The sequence below is a fragment of the Manacus candei genome, unplaced genomic scaffold (genome assembly GCF_025592945.1).
Source record: "Manacus candei isolate 608988 ecotype Guabito, Panama unplaced genomic scaffold, ASM2559294v1 h1tg000065l, whole genome shotgun sequence".
NCBI classification, from domain to species: domain Eukaryota; kingdom Metazoa; phylum Chordata; class Aves; order Passeriformes; family Pipridae; genus Manacus; species Manacus candei.
In genome coordinates this window covers 7,319,484-7,336,732 of record NW_026138113.1, presented here as the reverse complement: position 1 = coordinate 7,336,732, position 17,249 = coordinate 7,319,484, and the positions used below count along the sequence as shown (strand labels likewise).

At 37.1% G+C, this 17,249-nt stretch overlaps 1 protein-coding gene across 7 annotated transcripts in view; it reads right to left on the bottom strand.

Annotated features, from left to right (window-relative positions):
* VSTM2B (V-set and transmembrane domain containing 2B) overlaps nucleotides 1-10,599 on the bottom strand; it is a 362,287-nt gene extending 351,688 nt beyond the window's left edge. For all 7 annotated transcript variants that reach the window (XM_051805910.1, XM_051805909.1, XM_051805908.1 and 4 more), the window contains exon 1: nucleotides 10,429-10,599. The gene's annotated coding sequence lies outside the window, so the exon portion shown is untranslated. The remainder of the gene's footprint in view (nucleotides 1-10,428) is intronic.
* Between the last annotated feature and the right edge of the window lie 6,650 nt (nucleotides 10,600-17,249).

Genomic DNA, 17,249 nt, shown 5'->3' with positions numbered 1-17,249 from the left:
TAGAATGACAATTCTACATTAAAAGATATTTTCAATCTACAGTTTAGAGTAAAATCAAGGAACTGGTGTTGACCCTTGGTAATCTGGGGATCTATTTCTATCTCAAATAGCCATGATACACTCTAAGATCATAAACCAAGGCAGTCAACTCAGACAGCAATTACAAGCTCTAATAAGGAACAGCAAATTAGTGGTTCAGAAAAAGCCCAAAGACAGAAATATATCCAAATAAAATATTCAAATGATTCTGAGCATGTTCATTATAACATATCATAGCATGTTCGTTATTATGTTAGAAACATGAAAAAGACTTTCCTCTTAGAAATTAACCTTTGTATCTGCCCCTGAGAAAGGATGCTTTTCTAGCGGAAATGCAGTATTATCAGTGGAATTCTGCAATACACTAAGAGGAGCTCTAAAGCTCTGACACTTATCCTATTAAATGGCCACATACATTTCCAGAGTTGAGTAAACCAGTCTAAAATACTGCCAAAAATATTATTTCACATTCATTTAAAAGGCTGTTCTTCACTTCAAATGACTGAAAACAATTACAAGCTATCTTCCAGTCTTTCATTAATATCATGAAGATAAAACAAATGCCTACTCCTTGCACACACAAAACAGAAGAAATTACTCTTCTGAAAGAAAAATTAACAGAAAGACTCACAAACCCCATATAGTTAGAGAAATAAGATATTACAACAGGGTTTATGTGACATGGAGATAAAACATTAACGAGGAGATTTCACAATTGTGAATGACAATATGTTGTCAATGGGAGCCAAGTTCCAGCCTGGCCCTTCATGACTTCCAAAGCCACAAAGCACTGGATAATCACTACAAAAAGAAAACCTTCAGTATTGCCTAAGTAGCTCTAGGGCAGTAGGTGGGAAATGCACTTAGAAAACAGTGTTGATCTGATACAGAACAAAAAAAAGCCTTTAGCACTAAGAACTGAAACATTTTGAAGGTCATATTAAACTATAAATCACAAAATCAGTATGTACTGGGATTTACACAAGAAATTGCTGAGGGTTAAGTTCTGACAGATTGCTTTTGAAAATATTTATGTATCATTTTATAATTACAGCTTTCAAAATGAGGTAAATTATCATAGAATCATAGAATAGTTTGGGTTGAAAAGGACCTTAAAGATCATCTCGTTCCAACCCCCTGCCATGGGCAGGGACACCTTTCATTAGTCCAGGTTGCTCAGAGCAACATCCAACCTGGCCTTGAAGATATCCTAACTGCAAAGAAAGAATAGGTAAAATTGATCTCAGCTGAAGTCCTGACTGAGTTATAGTGTTTGATGGCACTTCATTCCTTAGTGCCTGCACAAGCTATCCCCTAATACAAGCACAACAAAGCCTGGGAAGTGCAACAGGAGCACATTGTTTGGATCCAGTTCAGTGAAATGTCTCCATTTCTTTTTCTGGTGATTCATTCTTTCCTTTCTTTTGTAAGGGCTGCTGTACTTCCAAACTTTCTTACTTGAATTACATTTCTATGTGCAGATATTGTAAAACTTATTTTTCACTTTTAGAGTAAGATATTGAATTCTCACTCATCACAGAAAAAGCAAGCAATGGGAAAAGTGAAATCTGGGCACCTATGGATTTTCATCAAGTGCATGCTTTTTTTGAGGCTGGAAAGGTACAATGCCCTCTGAAATCAGAACATCTGTCATGTTCTCCAATGAAACTTGATGAGAAGAATGATGAAGAGGCACATGGAATGCCTATGGAAGTCACTTTCAGTTCAGCATTTACTGCAATGTTTGCATGAAAGCAGAATATCACCAGACATGAGTTCAGTTTTGTGAAATGAAACCACACAACAAGGCATTTCAGATCCACATTATATACAACATCTGGGCATTGGTCAAACAAAACAAACCTTCACTAAGAGGTTCCTTTGCTCTCTCCTCCCCAGGGTGTGTTTCATGGGAGTAGCACCTGAGAACCACACAAGTAATTGGGGTTCTAAAGGATGCTGTAGCACCTGCCACTAAGTGATACATTTAGAACATTTGTTATCTTGTAAAATAAATGGATTCCCTCCATTTTGTCTTGAATGATATGTAGAGGAGGCAAGATACTGTAATGATAAATGAAAATTTACTAAAACCAGTTTAATATCACCAGAGTAATTAAGGTCAATGCTCATACCATCAAAAGCCAGCCTTCTAAGAGAACAGTAATGTTCCAAGGAAATACAACCTACTAGAAGTTTTTATCCTTTTCCAGACCAGAAACCTTTTTCTGATCCTCTGTGGTAAACATTTCACTTAAACTTTAAAATAAAACTATTTCCAGGCCCAAAACCATTTGTCCATACATTTATCCAAAGCTTTTAGATTTATGTTAGACAAATAATTAAATGGCATTAAAAAAAAAAAAAAAGGTTTTGTACTACACAAACATTTCCTGTGTGGTGCCATCCTTCCCAAACGTTTAGGGTAAGATATGCAAGCTGACCCTAAGAACTCCTTCAGTGCCTTCAGAGAGCTTTAAGCAGTAACAATGGTCAGGCATGATTAAGCCACCATTATTAATAATTGAATGGGATTTTCTCTGGGTGATCTGTTTTGCTATACATATGGTCATCACTTAAGCCTAAAATATAGATATGATGGAAATTGCCATAATCTGGGCTTGCATGGCTTTGTGTGATTCTAGAGCTGATGTCCTGGAGTACACAGGATAAACAGCTGAGATGAAAAGAAGTTGAACTGACTTATTTAGTCCATTTTACTTCCTGTTCTTCCTTTTGCTGGACTCAAATTATTTTCAAAACATCAAACAGTGTAAGTAAATAGGATGAGAGAAGCTGTGAAAGGTGATATCAGTGAATGAGAGCACAGGTAGAAAAAAAAGAATCTCAAGGAGAAAATAGGAGATGAAATTCAGAAAAATAAAATTAAACTGCTGTTCCAAAGCACAACATGAGGTGTCCTGGGGCTGACAGCATATTTAACTGGTTGTGGTGAAGTCACACCCTGAACTCATGTTTTCTGAGTTCCTGCAGAATCCAAACCTACACTGAGACAGAGCTTTTGTGGTTATGCATGAACACCAGCTGAAGCTTATCTCCACAGACGGGAAATTCAACTTATCTTTTACCAGCATGCATTTCCTGAAGTCTGTGCAGGAATTACCTGCTGCTAATCACACTTGTAAGCTGCCAGGCTTGGCCAGATTCACATCAATCATCTGCTGTCTTCCAGTTCCTGCCATATCAAGTAATACCTTCTAGAACCCCATGGTGCTACTGGGACATGACTGTGCTGCTTAATATTTCTGATACTTTCTCTTTTCTCAAACAGCTGAAACTGGTCTGCCAGCAGAGTTATCCATGGAGGAAAAAAAGCAGTGACACAAACAGCATGGTTTAATAGTGTTCAGGCAGAAGTATTTCTAGGAGTACTGTAAAAATTATAAAGACTACGCTTCCACTTAACTCCTGAACTGCACAGTTTATTTTTTTAAACAATTTCACATATATATGCACACTGTGAACAAAGATGAAGCCATTGAATCATGTAAATGTTTTTAAAACTAAGTGAAATGCACACATTAACACTTTCAGTGGGGTATTGCTAACTCAAAATCTGCCCTGTGGTATTCAAAACACTTCCAGGTTTCCTGGAACTCTTTATTAACCATCTCCTTGGCAGAACTTAAAAGTGCAGTATCCATTTGGGGCACATCACTCTTTGTGTGGAAACTAAAACTGGACCCCTTGCAGAATTCCACAGGCAGTAGTCATAATCCAGAGCAAGCCATTTTGAGACCATTAAGAGAGAAATTACCCCTGCATGATGTAGAGAGGGGAAAAAAACCCTAAATACCACAACAGTTGTTGAGACACTGATAAGCCATCTCATCAAAAAATGGATTTCAGATACATCAGATTTTTACTAATTTGCTTCAGCTTTCCATCTTTTCAAGGTTAGTCAGCTTATATTTCAGACCTGAATGCTACATGGAAGGTCCTGAGATTTGCTGCTTTTTTCTGAAGTAGCCTCTCTGCTCTTCCCTGGCCTGCACCCAGTTCGTGTCAGCTGCCTGCGTGTTTGCACAGGACAAGCTCTGCAGTAAATTGTTTACTTAGTGAAGTGTGACATTTTAATGTTTGTGGAATTCCTAGCAAGGAAAGCAAGCTGTGTCTGGGACAAGCTCCAGCTGAATAGCCAAGTCATTTGACCACACATTTTAAAAGACAATGGTATATACCTCCTTAAAATTATCAGTACAGCTGAAACTCTGTGTATACAGAGAGAGTTCAGGGGAAAGATACTCCCAAAGCTAAGCCAGTACTCTTCCCATACATATGAAGAGAGTGAATTAAAGCTGGATTTGGGTTACCATGTGAAAAGGGAACAGAAGTGCAGCGACCTGCTCATTCCATGCCATTGCTCTCTTCAGTCAGTTAAAAGGCTGCTGGCCTCTGGCATTCCAGCACTGAGGGCCAGACCTTATGAAATATGACTTTTGTTCCTGTGAAAAAGGTGACTACCAGCATGAATGGACACGCCCTTATCAATTTTTTAACACCACTGTTTCCTCACTAGGGCTCCAATGCTCTAAGCTCAAAACTCGGAATTTCCTCACAGCACCTCAGCAAGGAGGTTTTAGAAACTATTTTTGTGAAGATGAGAATTAAATTTTTCTTGCTGGGAAGTTCTTGGCACAGGAAACTGTGCCTTTAATGAAGTAAGAGGGCCCCTGAAGTCAAGTCATACAGGTTGGTGCAAGAAAAATGGATGTTCTGGACTCCAGCTAAGACATTCCTTTGTTGTCTGGGAACTCACAAAATATTAACATATTCTAATAACCTACTTTTAAAAGAACATGGTTATGATGAGCAATATAACATCGAGACTTCAAAGTTTAGGCAAAGTCACTGTCAGAGGATTTCAGGTTTGCCATAAGTGTAAATTGTGATTCCTGTCCCCACATAGCTCCTATGTCTCAGTAATGGAGAAGATTTTAAAGGAAAAATCTGCAGAAAATTGTGTTTCAGACCCACATTCTGTTGCATATCCTTGCAAAAAGGAAAGAGGAAAAGGAGATATTATTCTTTTTTGTGCCTAAATCTTTAAAGAATGTGGTTAACTCTATAAAATACTAAAAATAAACACTTGGATCATCTAACCTAAGCTTATGTAAGAGATTAAATAATGTTGCATTGCATATAAAGATTCCTATGGGAAGGCCAGAGCACTGAATATCTGCATGTTGTTGGCCATGGAATTTTAAGCAGCGCTTTTCATAAGAGAGTCAGACTTAGAAGGTAGAGAAATTTAGAGAATGTGAAAGGTGAGTGCATAAGCATGTCTGAAGAAAAGTCATTAATAGCATAAAATATTCGTCGTAATATCCTGATAAATGAGCTTTCATGCATCCTACTCAGGATTCACTGCATTTCAATATGCCTTTTTTTAATTACCAGATGTAAATGACTTGACCTTGAGCATTACTTGAATGCTGGTTCATGATTCTCTGCACGAAGACTCAGTTCATTCAACAATGTCAGTGCAGTAAATTTACAGTCATTTTGCCTCTAACGCACAAGTCAGCAGAGGAAGTTAAAGCCCTTTTTTCACAGCATTGTTCCTGAGCTGAAGGTACCTTTCATCTCCTAACTGTAGTCTGTGGATGACTATTCTAGAACTATATGGCCATCAGACACACAAATTAAGATGAATTTTGTTGAGAAAAGAAAGAGGAAAATTTACAAAGAACCTTCAAAAATAGTTGCATTTCACTTTGCTGAGGGACACCTTCCTCTTTTGCCACAGTAAATTTGTAATTAGGTAGAATTTATCTTGCTGCATGTTCTGTAACTGACACAGCCCAGAGACAGAAACTGGTTTGTTGTCCTTAAGATTTAGACCACCAGAAGCTGTAACATTACACTTACACCAATAATTGAGAATTCAATTCTTAATCAGCTTGAAAAAGCAAATTCTGTCTCCACTGTCTTTTTTATATTTCCACTTAAGATATATTCCAGTCATTGCATTACTGCTGCCTGGATTTACAATTATGTGCAATGGTTTCCTTCACTTTAGGCTAATTCCATCAAGTTCACTGTGCCTGATAAATTAATTTCTATAGATGTAGGCAGGGTTCATCTTCAAAGCACCCACACAATGGTTCAGGGATAGAAAGACCAACACCTTTTTAAAAAATTACCTCCACCAAGTCAGAACTTGACTGTCTTGACCAAAGGGCCATCTCTGGTGGCCTTCGTGGCTCAGCACATTCTGTTTCCACAAAAAACTTTTCACTGTAGAAGAAATAAAATCTCTCCAACACAGAAAGAGAAAACAGCAAACTTTTAGAAAAAAAAAATAGAAAGTCTAGAAGTATAGATGTTTACAGAGAAGTGTGTATAATATCAAATTAAAATAAACAGAAAAATAATGAGATCATTCCAGACACATCACTTTTCATTCAATAACTGGCTTATTGCAAGTGCTCTTGAAATACCCTCTTCTAATTTGCTGCTGGTATGAATCTGGGTTTGGAACAAGGCCATACATCTTTTTGTTATGAAGCAATTTTCTGATCCTCTGCATTTATTACAGCTTTAATCCTGACAGTTTATGCCTGACCTTGGTTATCATTTGATATTTATACAATACTAACTGGAATCTTCTGCATGAAGCTGCCACAACAATCACACCTAACATCACTTAATTCTGCAACAGGATTCTTGCTTCTTGTCTCCATTTACCTAGAAGTTTGAAAATTGCTGGAAAAAGAGAGACAGGTAGGGAAACACAAAGGAGAATCATCCAGGAAGTAAATGAGAAAAGGGACCTGTCAGCTGTAATTACTGTATAAATGAAATACAAACCTGTCTTGGTAATTCACACCCCCCTCCTTTTTTTTTTAGAAAACTGCAGGCTTATGTTTACATTTCTCATAACAAATGTGATTTCTTATTTAAGTCTCCTTGTCTTCTAATGAATGAAGAGGCAGAAAACTAACCTAAACTATTGTCTTATAGATAAGATTTTTTTTGTTAAGAGCTTCAACTGGAAGCTTCTGATTTTTCAGTGAAGTGTTATGACACATACAACATTTGAGCATCACTGTATTATCCCTCTAGAAATCATTATTTAGTCTGTCATAGTTCCCAATCATCACTTGCTTAGTAACTTCAAAATCTTGTGCAAGGATCTACTCCCAGTAGATTTCATGCACTTGTTCATAATTACGCTGGATTTACCAAGGCTGGAACACAGTCCCTGATGTGTATTGTTAACAATCAAGAGCTCCTTTGACCTTTCTTCCCTTACTCTCCTCAAACACATGTCAAATACTTACATATATTGATACTTGTCAAATGTTTGGGTTTATAGTCTGTATATTCCCTTTCTGGGTGTCTTTGCTGTTTATCCCCAGAGCTGACGACCTAAAGAGGATGACTGAGCCATTCTATGATGCTGTGATTCTACACCATGAATACACACTTTGTTATACTCAGTTATGACTGTCCAGCTAACTTAACAGATCCAGTTAATAACATTATTCCATTCCTGTTAGCAGAAATATAGCTTTTCATGGACGTATGTAACTTCAGAGTGAGAAGAGCCACAATGAGCCTTTCATCAGTTGTGCCTTCTCATGCTGTCTTTATTACCTAATTTTTTTAAAAATATAATTTTTTTAATATTCTCCAAACTGTGTAGCATTTAAACCCGTGAATTTTTACAACCTTGCATGAAAGCAGTCCTTGCTGACAGGGCACAGAAACTTTGTGACAGGGATAATCCTTCCTGTGATTTGCTCTCAACTGCTGAAGCCACAGTTGCTGGGGTGAGCAGTCACAGACTGCCACTCAGCACAGGAGCATGATTCAAACAGAAACCATTCTAAGCACATTAGCATTGATAATTTTCTATTTAGTTGTTATATTTTCCAGCTCAATGAACAGAGACAAAACGCCTTCTGCTTAGAGATTCACCGTAACACAGAAGGTGGATGTCCCTGTACCTGTAAATTGAATTACCTTTCTTCCTGTTTCTCAATTAACGGCAAATTAATGTGGTCTCTTTTGAGCTTTCATGTTGGCTGAGTTGCCCAGTTAGACCTCCCTGAAATATCAGAGCACCATTTGGGAGCTTCCTTTAATTGAAGTAAAAAACCTGGAGCAGCAGCGTGGTCTGGAGGATTAGGCAAGAAGGTGGGTGACACAGCCAGGTGTTCTGAACACACCACGTGCCTTTGCAAGCCTCCCTTTTAAGAAAGAGTATATATACTACATCACAATGCATGTAATTGAAATATCTATTTCAATTTGATTCTTTTCTTTCCACCTGTTCTGGCAGGTGACAGAGCAGTGCTTGAATATATGGACCTCTTCTTACACAAGTTTCTCATTTTGTTTTTCATGCTTCTTGTATTGAGTGAAGCCCTAAAACATTTCCTTGTTGTTTTTTGGGGAGGTTTTTTCTCTCCTTTCATGCTAATTTTCCTCTTATTCAAAGAATGCTTTCATTCCCATAGATAATTTTTATTTACAAATTTGTTGTGTCACATCTGGTTGCATCAGCTAAAAATGTTCCTTTCTGTGTTTTTCCTACTGATGACTTTGCAACATTGTTATTCAGCCTCAGTGAACATTGTCTGTGGTGAGTGTGATTGCTTTTCAAAGCTGTGTATGATCAAAATGGAATTACTATAATTATTAGCTCAGTTTTAGAGTGCCTAGTCAATATTTATCCTTACAGCTTTGGATGCACGGAACAAGTAACCATGTTCAGATTCTGGGATAAAATTTCTGCTGTCATCAGGGCTTGTCTTATTTATATCAAGCTAATATTTAGAATTACTGATGTCAGCTGTCCAATTCAGAAATAGCTTAATACTCTCTCTATCCAACTAAAAATTTTGTTGCAGTGGTTGTGGAAGACTCCAGCTTATCAAATATCTCCTGCAGTCCACTACTAAAGCTCAGATGCCAAAAATGTAGAGTGATACTGTACTACATGATCTACAAAGGTGAAACAAAGAAAACTCTTATACTTGTATAGAAAGGAATTTACATCATCTTACTAGACTGAAAACATAACCCCTGCACAGTATGACAAGGAATGAAACCTTGGATGCAACAGCCACCAAATTACTAAAATCCATCACAGCCATGGTAACAAGTCATGGATATGAAACTCAGTGGTAACTAAATTCCATAGTGCTTTAACAGAAATGTTGGAACTTCATGTAATCACCTGAGGTATTTATTTTTGTACCTTTTGTGCCTTCCTCTGTGCTGACTTGTACAAACCTATTAAAGTGAACAGAGCTATTCACATCAGTGCCAAACCTGCACCACCAACACTGACCCAAACTGGGTTCAGTCTTTACAAAAAACTTGTGGAATTCTGCTGAATATAAATGAATATGTAATTGCACTTTCAAAGTATATAGATACCAAGCAACTATAAAAAGCTCTATCCCTGTCTGAAATACCAAAGAACAATTATATTTGTTCTTGTTTTGTGCTGCAGTTATGCAATAGAATACTTGACCTGTTCAGGTAGCTATGATTCCAAGTGAAATACCATCTGTATTTCATGATCTCTCAGTAAATAAATTCTGCCAGTGCAGTAAAAAGACTCATAAACTGTGTGATTTATTCGATAATGGAATAATGTTCTTCTTTGCAAACCCAGACTTTAAATTTGATCTATCTGCTCAGAATTTTTACCAGCATATACAGACAAGATGGATCATATTTCAAACATATTCTGAAGGAAACCTGGGGTGGGACACTTAAGAAGAAACTTAAATTAGAAGCTCATATTTTAAAGAAAAAGAGCAAAAAGTTGATTCCACCATAGAAAAATTCATCAAACCTTTTCTTAACCTGTTAGCTGCATTTTAGCAGACTCCCAAAAGGGCTTTCTGCATTTGATACCTTACTCTCAATCCATATTAAAATTCCCAAACCAAGCAAACTCTGTAAAAACCCTGCCACATAGCCTGGGAAGAACTGTGCTAATATAACTCTCTATTTCCAGTAGCAAGTGACTGCCCCAATCATGGCACCAGGTTTCTAAGTATGTGTCCTGTGAGTCCAAATGAAGAAAGAGTCAAACTAAACTAAATATATGTTCAGTTATTCAAAAAACCCTACCACATGGGCCAGCTGCTTTCCAACTCACATCCTGCAGGCTTTTCAGTGCTCTATCACCCTAAAATTCCTGCCAGGTTTGTACTTCTCTGGGGTGCAGCTTTGCACTCTTTGTGAACATAAAGCTAAACCATGGAGTTCACATTTCACAGTGAAACAATGGAAACAATTTCAGCTGCTCATTAATGTTAGACTCAGCTCAAACTTCTGAATGCTACCAACATTTATTAAATTATTTACAATGTCTGATTCACCCAGAAAAGATGCACTTACTGTTTTGTGCCTTTGTTGAGGTAGAAGGACACTTCCAGTCTCACTTTTGCCATTGTGCAAGACCTTTTCTGCCTTTATCCCTCCTCCTGTCTCCAATTTAGAGCTCAGTAGGGCAGATGGCAGCAACCCTGGACAGACTTGGCTTCTATCCCGTGTCCTGTATTCCTGCATCCCACCCTCTTGCCAGCCACAGCCACCTCAGGGGGATTAAGTTAAACCCCCACCACAGTCAAGTGCTGCTGACAAAACCTGTGGATCTTGCTCACAGTCCAAAGTATGTTTTCAAAGAAAAAACACCTCACCCAGAACCCTGAACTGCCATTAACACAATCTGTTTCACTTCATTTATCTTCACCTTTAGTACAGAGCAAGTTCCTGTCAGTCAACTTAAAAAAAGCAAAGTCTAATAGCAATTTACCACCAAGGCTTTTATTTCTAAAATATGTTATGTAGATAAGGAATACTTGAAAGCTTAATGGCTTCTTACTAGATCAATGATACCACATAAAGGTGTTTGCCTTTTTAAGGGGAAAAACAAAGGTTTTTAGGCTCCGGTCTCATTTCCTTTGAACTATTTTTCAAAAATTTTAAAAAAAAAAGTTGGAAAGACTTCATTTAGTTTTAACAAGGTCAACAGAGCAGCGAAAAAATTAAAATGAAAAGAAACACGAAACATGAAATGAAAAGCAGGTACCAAAGTGGGGGAGGAAGCAAACCGAAAAGCAACGTACACTTGAGAATCACAAGATCTTTACTATTTGAAACCTCAATATTATCAAATACCTTCCCCAAAATCACTCCTGTTTCCAAGTTCCATGTTTTCTTCCCCTCAGTGGAGTCTGAATTCAGCCTGTCCAGAGCTCTTTGACTAAGCCTCTGTTTATATTGGCCATTCCAACAGACCCTCCAGTCACCACCAATATCAGCACCTGCAGTTGTTGCCAGGGGTCGGCTGAGTCTGACCCTTGGGATTCCAGTGTTGCCACCATTTCAGCACATGAAGGATTAACAATATGACACTTCTTAAACAAGTGACAGATTCTGAAACAAAAGGGTCAGATGATCTCAGAAGTGCCTCAAAACAGAAATTTATTCCCATGCAGATTTTTATGATAGCTGTCTTTATTTCTCAAGGGGATTGTCCCCACTTGACTGAGATGACACTCTTTGAGGTACTCAGCAAAGAGTGAATGTGACCAGTTCTTGTACTGATGGGTCACCCCTGTCAGGCTGTGTTGATAAAGAGAAGTGTCTGTCAGCAGAGAGCAGAGAAGATTTTTTTCAAATTAAGCACGCCCCAGAGAATACTTTTTGTCTGAAAGATACTGATTTATAAGATATGTTCTTCATTAACAGTTCTGAAAAGTTCACTGGGAATTGCAGGAGAAAAAAAAAATTTAAAAGCACTTCATTTTATGTGTTTATACAGTCTGGTACATACCTCAGAATTATACCCAAGTATCATATCAATGAAACACATGAATGTTTCCTTCAGCTGTAGCCATTATTCTAATTCCTTGGTTAAGCTCAAGAAAATGTTTCTCATAAGGATTTGTTGCATTTTCAGAAGTAGTTTGTGCCTTACAACAATGGGCAGAGGACAACATTCAAATTTTCAAAAGTTGCAGGTAAATTCTTTTTTTAAAGGACTGAATATATTAGTTAGTGAAACTTCCATAGTCATCTGTACATTTTTTCCAAAAATATTGCAATGCTCAAAACAATTTTTTTTTAAATCTGACACATAAAACATCATGGAATTCTAAATTCAGAATTAGCACTGAAACCCACTTTTACCTCTACACATTTTAGTTTAGCAACAGAGGGAGGATGTAAGAAAATACCATAAACAAAGATCCATCGAAGAGGTAAAATTCTATTAAAGTTCAATGGGTTGGGTTGGGGTTTTTTATTAAAAAAAAAATTCCCACTATCTTCTTGTGGTAATTTTCCCCCCAGGTTTAGACTTGGGAATGCTAGCACTTTTTTTCAGTTATAGGATGAAAAACTTATGAGGAATAGGTTTCCTAAAGGAAGTTATTCCAGTTCATTAATGGTCAGAAAGTCACACAGAGTTGAGATTGGGCCCTAGAATGAAAAACAAGTTTTTGAGCCATTGCCAGTACCTTGTTTATGTGAATAAAGATCACTGTATTATACACCCCACAGTAACACATCACTGTAGGAATATCAACAGGCTTTGGCAGCACACTTTTACTTTTTTTGTGTTTACAAACCCAGAAGAGAGACCGATGAAGATGACTTTTCCCTCTGAGCCTGAATGCCAGACTGTCAATTCAAAACTTGGATTAGAAAATCGTCTCTCAGGTCCGTTGGGAAAACACTATATTAGCCACTCTGGGCTTTTAGAAGGACACAATCAGGCAGGCACCCTGTGCAGTACTTCTTGTCCTTTGGGTTTATTTCACACACTTTTGGGTGCCTTATCAGCAGATCACAGATTTGTGACTCCATAGATTATGTCAAGTTACTTTATCTATAGGACTTCCTGTGGAAAGAGCAGTAATAAGATACAATTATCAAAACCACAGACAATTTGGCAAAATGCTTCAAGAAAAATACATCTTCGTGGTAAACATTCCTCCTTCAGATGCCATTAGAGTAACTGTGCAATTCATAAGGCTCGAGCTGAACAACTGGCAAGTGTTCTGTATTACTGCTGGTTTATCACCTGCTGAAATTGTTTTAGTGACAGTCTCTATAAATTTATTACAGAAGTTATCTAACAAGGTTTTTATTTTCACTAGACATGTTAGCTCTAAAGCCATGAGCCTATCAGACTTTTTGTTCAGAAACACACAAACAAGATTACAAATATCAAATAATTGAATTTGTTCAGGTTAGTGTATTAATAAAGTTTCCTGCTTTATGTAAATTCCTATAAAAATCAGACAGACCAAGTAATCACTGATGATATTGCCAAATGCTGGCAGAGAAGCAGTGTCATATTAATAAAACATTTCTGAGTTGCTTCATCCTGCAAAGAGCATAAGTGGAGTGTGGAAGAAATATATAACAGCATTCACCAAAATGGAAAACCTAATCCCATTTAAAAAAAATCACGCTGTTAATTCACTTTTCCATCTAAATAAACTGAGAAGCTAAATATAAGCAAGATTCACTGTACACACAAAAAAATGCATTTTATGCCACCAATTCATATCAATCAGTTTCAGCCAAGGATAAGAGGTTTTGAGATTCCACATAATTCTTCTAAGAGCAGACCTGCTAATTCAGTGACAATTGTTCTCAGGATTATCTGTGATTATTATGAATCCAACAAGAAGCACGTGGACCAGAATTCAAAGAAATTCATTAACCCGAGTGAAAAAGCAGCTACAGAATGAAATTCTGGCAAAGTATCCTCCCAGAGAATGGCTTTATAAAGTATTAATGGAGTGTGCCCACTGTGGCAATACAATAGGAACTTATCCCAGAGGAATATGAAATGCAGCATCTTTCCATAACAGGGCAAAGACAGTCTTTCTTCTGTTGTTTTTTTTTTAATCTACAATGAAATTGCATCGAGTGGTGATACCCCAGTCATCAGATTGTTACATGGGAATATTGGTGGCAGCCATTGTTGCAAGAAGTCTTTAAATATGATGAAATAATAATATAAAGGGGAAGGAGGGAAGAGTTTCGGAGCAGCTTCTTGTGTGTACTTGTTATTCTTGCCACTTGCTGTGAATATCACTGGGAAAGGTCACTTGGATTTAGCAGTTCACAGCATCATGAACTGCTGGCTCAGATAAAGGCATTAGACTGTGGAAGATTATAATATGTTCTTCCTTCTCTAAGATATTAATCTAAGCTGCACCTCTTGATCTCAACACACGAATTTTAATTTGCCCAGCAAAGATTGCACTGAACACCATCAAAATATTTTCTTTTGATATTGGTCCAATACAACCAAATGCCTTTTAATGACCCATTTAAATCCTACTTCTTACAGCAGATTAGTGCAACCGTGCAGTGTACAAGGTCTAAAGATACTCCCTACCCCATAATAAGTGGATGCTACCAAAAATCACCTCCACACAACTATGTCTGACACTGCAAGCTTTCCAGGATTACCAGCTATACAATAGCAGCAATATTCAGAGCAGTAGCTGTGGAGAAACTGCATAAATAAAACACAGCCTGAAATACATTTACTTGAGATTTATCTGTTCACACTGGACAAATTTGAGCAATGTATTATTAAAAGTAAAAATATTTAGAATTCACCCAGAGTAAAAAGTCAAATTTGACAACTGTATCTCTACTTCTATCAATATTTAAGTATTCACAGACATTTGGGAAATCTTTTTGAAACAGTTATTTCTCACTGCATTTTAAGGGCTAATGTGCACATCCTAGCAAAACTTCTATCATCTATCACCCTAAAGAAAATAAAAGAACTAATTTGACTACAGTATTAAAAAGATTTAGGACTGTATTTCTAAAAGTACTACAGTGCCTTAAAAATTGGATTCTTGGGGGGATAGGAACCACCCCAAAGGCAGCTAACAGACTAATTAAAAAAACCCTTGGAGGTGATAAGGATCTAAATTAGAGAATTAAACTTCATCAGATCTGCCCATAGGTCTGATCTTTATATCACTGTCTTCCATCTTTCCCCACTGGGTGGCCAAAAATACCAAGTTTCTGCCTACTGGGTGGGAGGTGCTCTGGTCAGAGATCAAACCATTTATATGCTCATAGCTCATTTGGAAGCAAACTGGAAACCACTGTGGAATGGGGAAGGCAAAGGGTATCATTCTGTACCTGCTGGGTTCTAACAATGCCCTCTGAATTTGAACCATCACCTGAATTTCATGCAGCTGTGAACAGCAGAAATAGCTTTCAGGAATGCCTGTGTAAATCCTTGACTTGGAGGAGAACAGTGTGTGATTTCATAGAACTGATGAGACCTAAGGTAAAAACTTATTGAATCACCCGCAACATTTAATAAAAGTTGTTGAGAGGTATATTTTCAAATCAATAGTGAATTTGACATTTACCATATGTTCACACATGGCTTTCTTCACTGTATGGACAGTATAAAAACTTCCCATGAAGCTCTACTAATTAAATTAAAATAAAAGATTACAAACAGGATGAAGAGCTGACAGTTTTCATAAGCTCAAACTGGGTTAAGTGTTCATCTTAAATCCTAATAGCACCATCTGATGGAGGATCATCACAACACCACAGAAAGGATTCAAAGTGTGCTAGAAATTAAATTGAAGATGTTCAATACATTTCCTTGATTTGTGTACTAAACTGTAAGCACAATTATATGGAATACTGACAATCTGCTAACTAAACCTAATGCAGATTTTGACATTTTAAATCCATTAAAGTTTTGATTTAGTAGGAAATAAATCCAGCCTGAGATTGCACCAAATGGAAGAAAATCAGACACCTCTTTATATGTTTAAACACAACTGGTATCCAAGTCAAGTGTTTATTGCTCTTAGGCACACAGGTTCTCAATATGGGATAAAGTGAAGAATAAATGTTTGTGCTCCTTTAAAGGATACAAAGTAGAGCAATTTATTAACATGTGGGTCACTGAAGTACAGGTGCTTCAGACAGACCAGACAGTGGAAAACACAGAAGAATCCAGAAGAAAGTAAGTTCATAAACTGGTCCTACAAAGTCAGAAAAATCCACATGTATCACCACACAAGACTTCTATTACTGTTTTGCAGAAATGGGTTGGATTTTGGCTGCCCTTTTAATAAGAATAATATGAACTTGCAAGGATTTTGATCTGTTGACCTCTGAGATTAGGAGTACTGTTAGTTCCTCACATATACTCTGAAGATAAGAAACCTACATCTTCCAAGGATATCCTGTTTATTTTTATTCATCTGCTTTAAAAAAACAAAACCAAACAAAACCCCCAAACAAACAAACAACAAAACAAAACAACCAAACAAAAAAAAACCACATAAGTGCCCACAGAGACTTTGGGCAGCTCACACAACAGGAGCACTGCGCTGGATGGATACAGACTATTTAGGAAGGACAGGCCAGGAAGGTAAGGAGAGGAATTGTCCTGTATGTGGGAGAGCAGATGGAGTGCAGCTTTGCCTGCCCAAGTTAAAATTAATTTTTTTCAGCTAAATGTCATTTATTTTTAGAATTTTTTTTTCAAAACCATTCAATTGTTACTACACCAGAAACTACCTAAGATATGTTTAGAGAAAAAAAAAAATTTACCAGCAGTTTTTTTGCTAGAATTCTTTTTGAGTCTCCAGGTAGACAATAAATCAACCAAGCAATGTTCTTCACAGAAAAGTTGTATCATTTTGAAAGCAAAGACAAAATATTAAGAAACAACCAATTACACACTGTTGGCTTCAGAGTCTTTTGAACCAACAGACATGAGAGTGAGTTCTGAAGCAAAAGACAAAATTAAGGAAAAATAATGGAGAGAAAGACAAGGCAGAACACGACACAAAAAGATTGTGCTGAAGCCATTCTAGTTATGCCTCTTTTGAAAAGCAGAATCCTGCAGTAGAATATAAAATCAACCAATATCAATAGACCTGCTCATCACAGAAGACCTTAGAGGCCAAGGCTTTGAAGCTAAGCACACCTGCCATTCAGTCAGCTCCTGTACATGCTCTTACACAACATTACTGAAATAAATGCTCACTACTTTGCATTCACAGGACAAAGGAAAATTGGACTTATTTTTGCAATAAAAATTTAAAAGGCTTGTTACAGCTTTTTTTTTTTTTTACTGGTTTTTGTATGCATTGGTGTTTATGCTTCATTACTTTAATTTTTGGTTTTTTACTGCC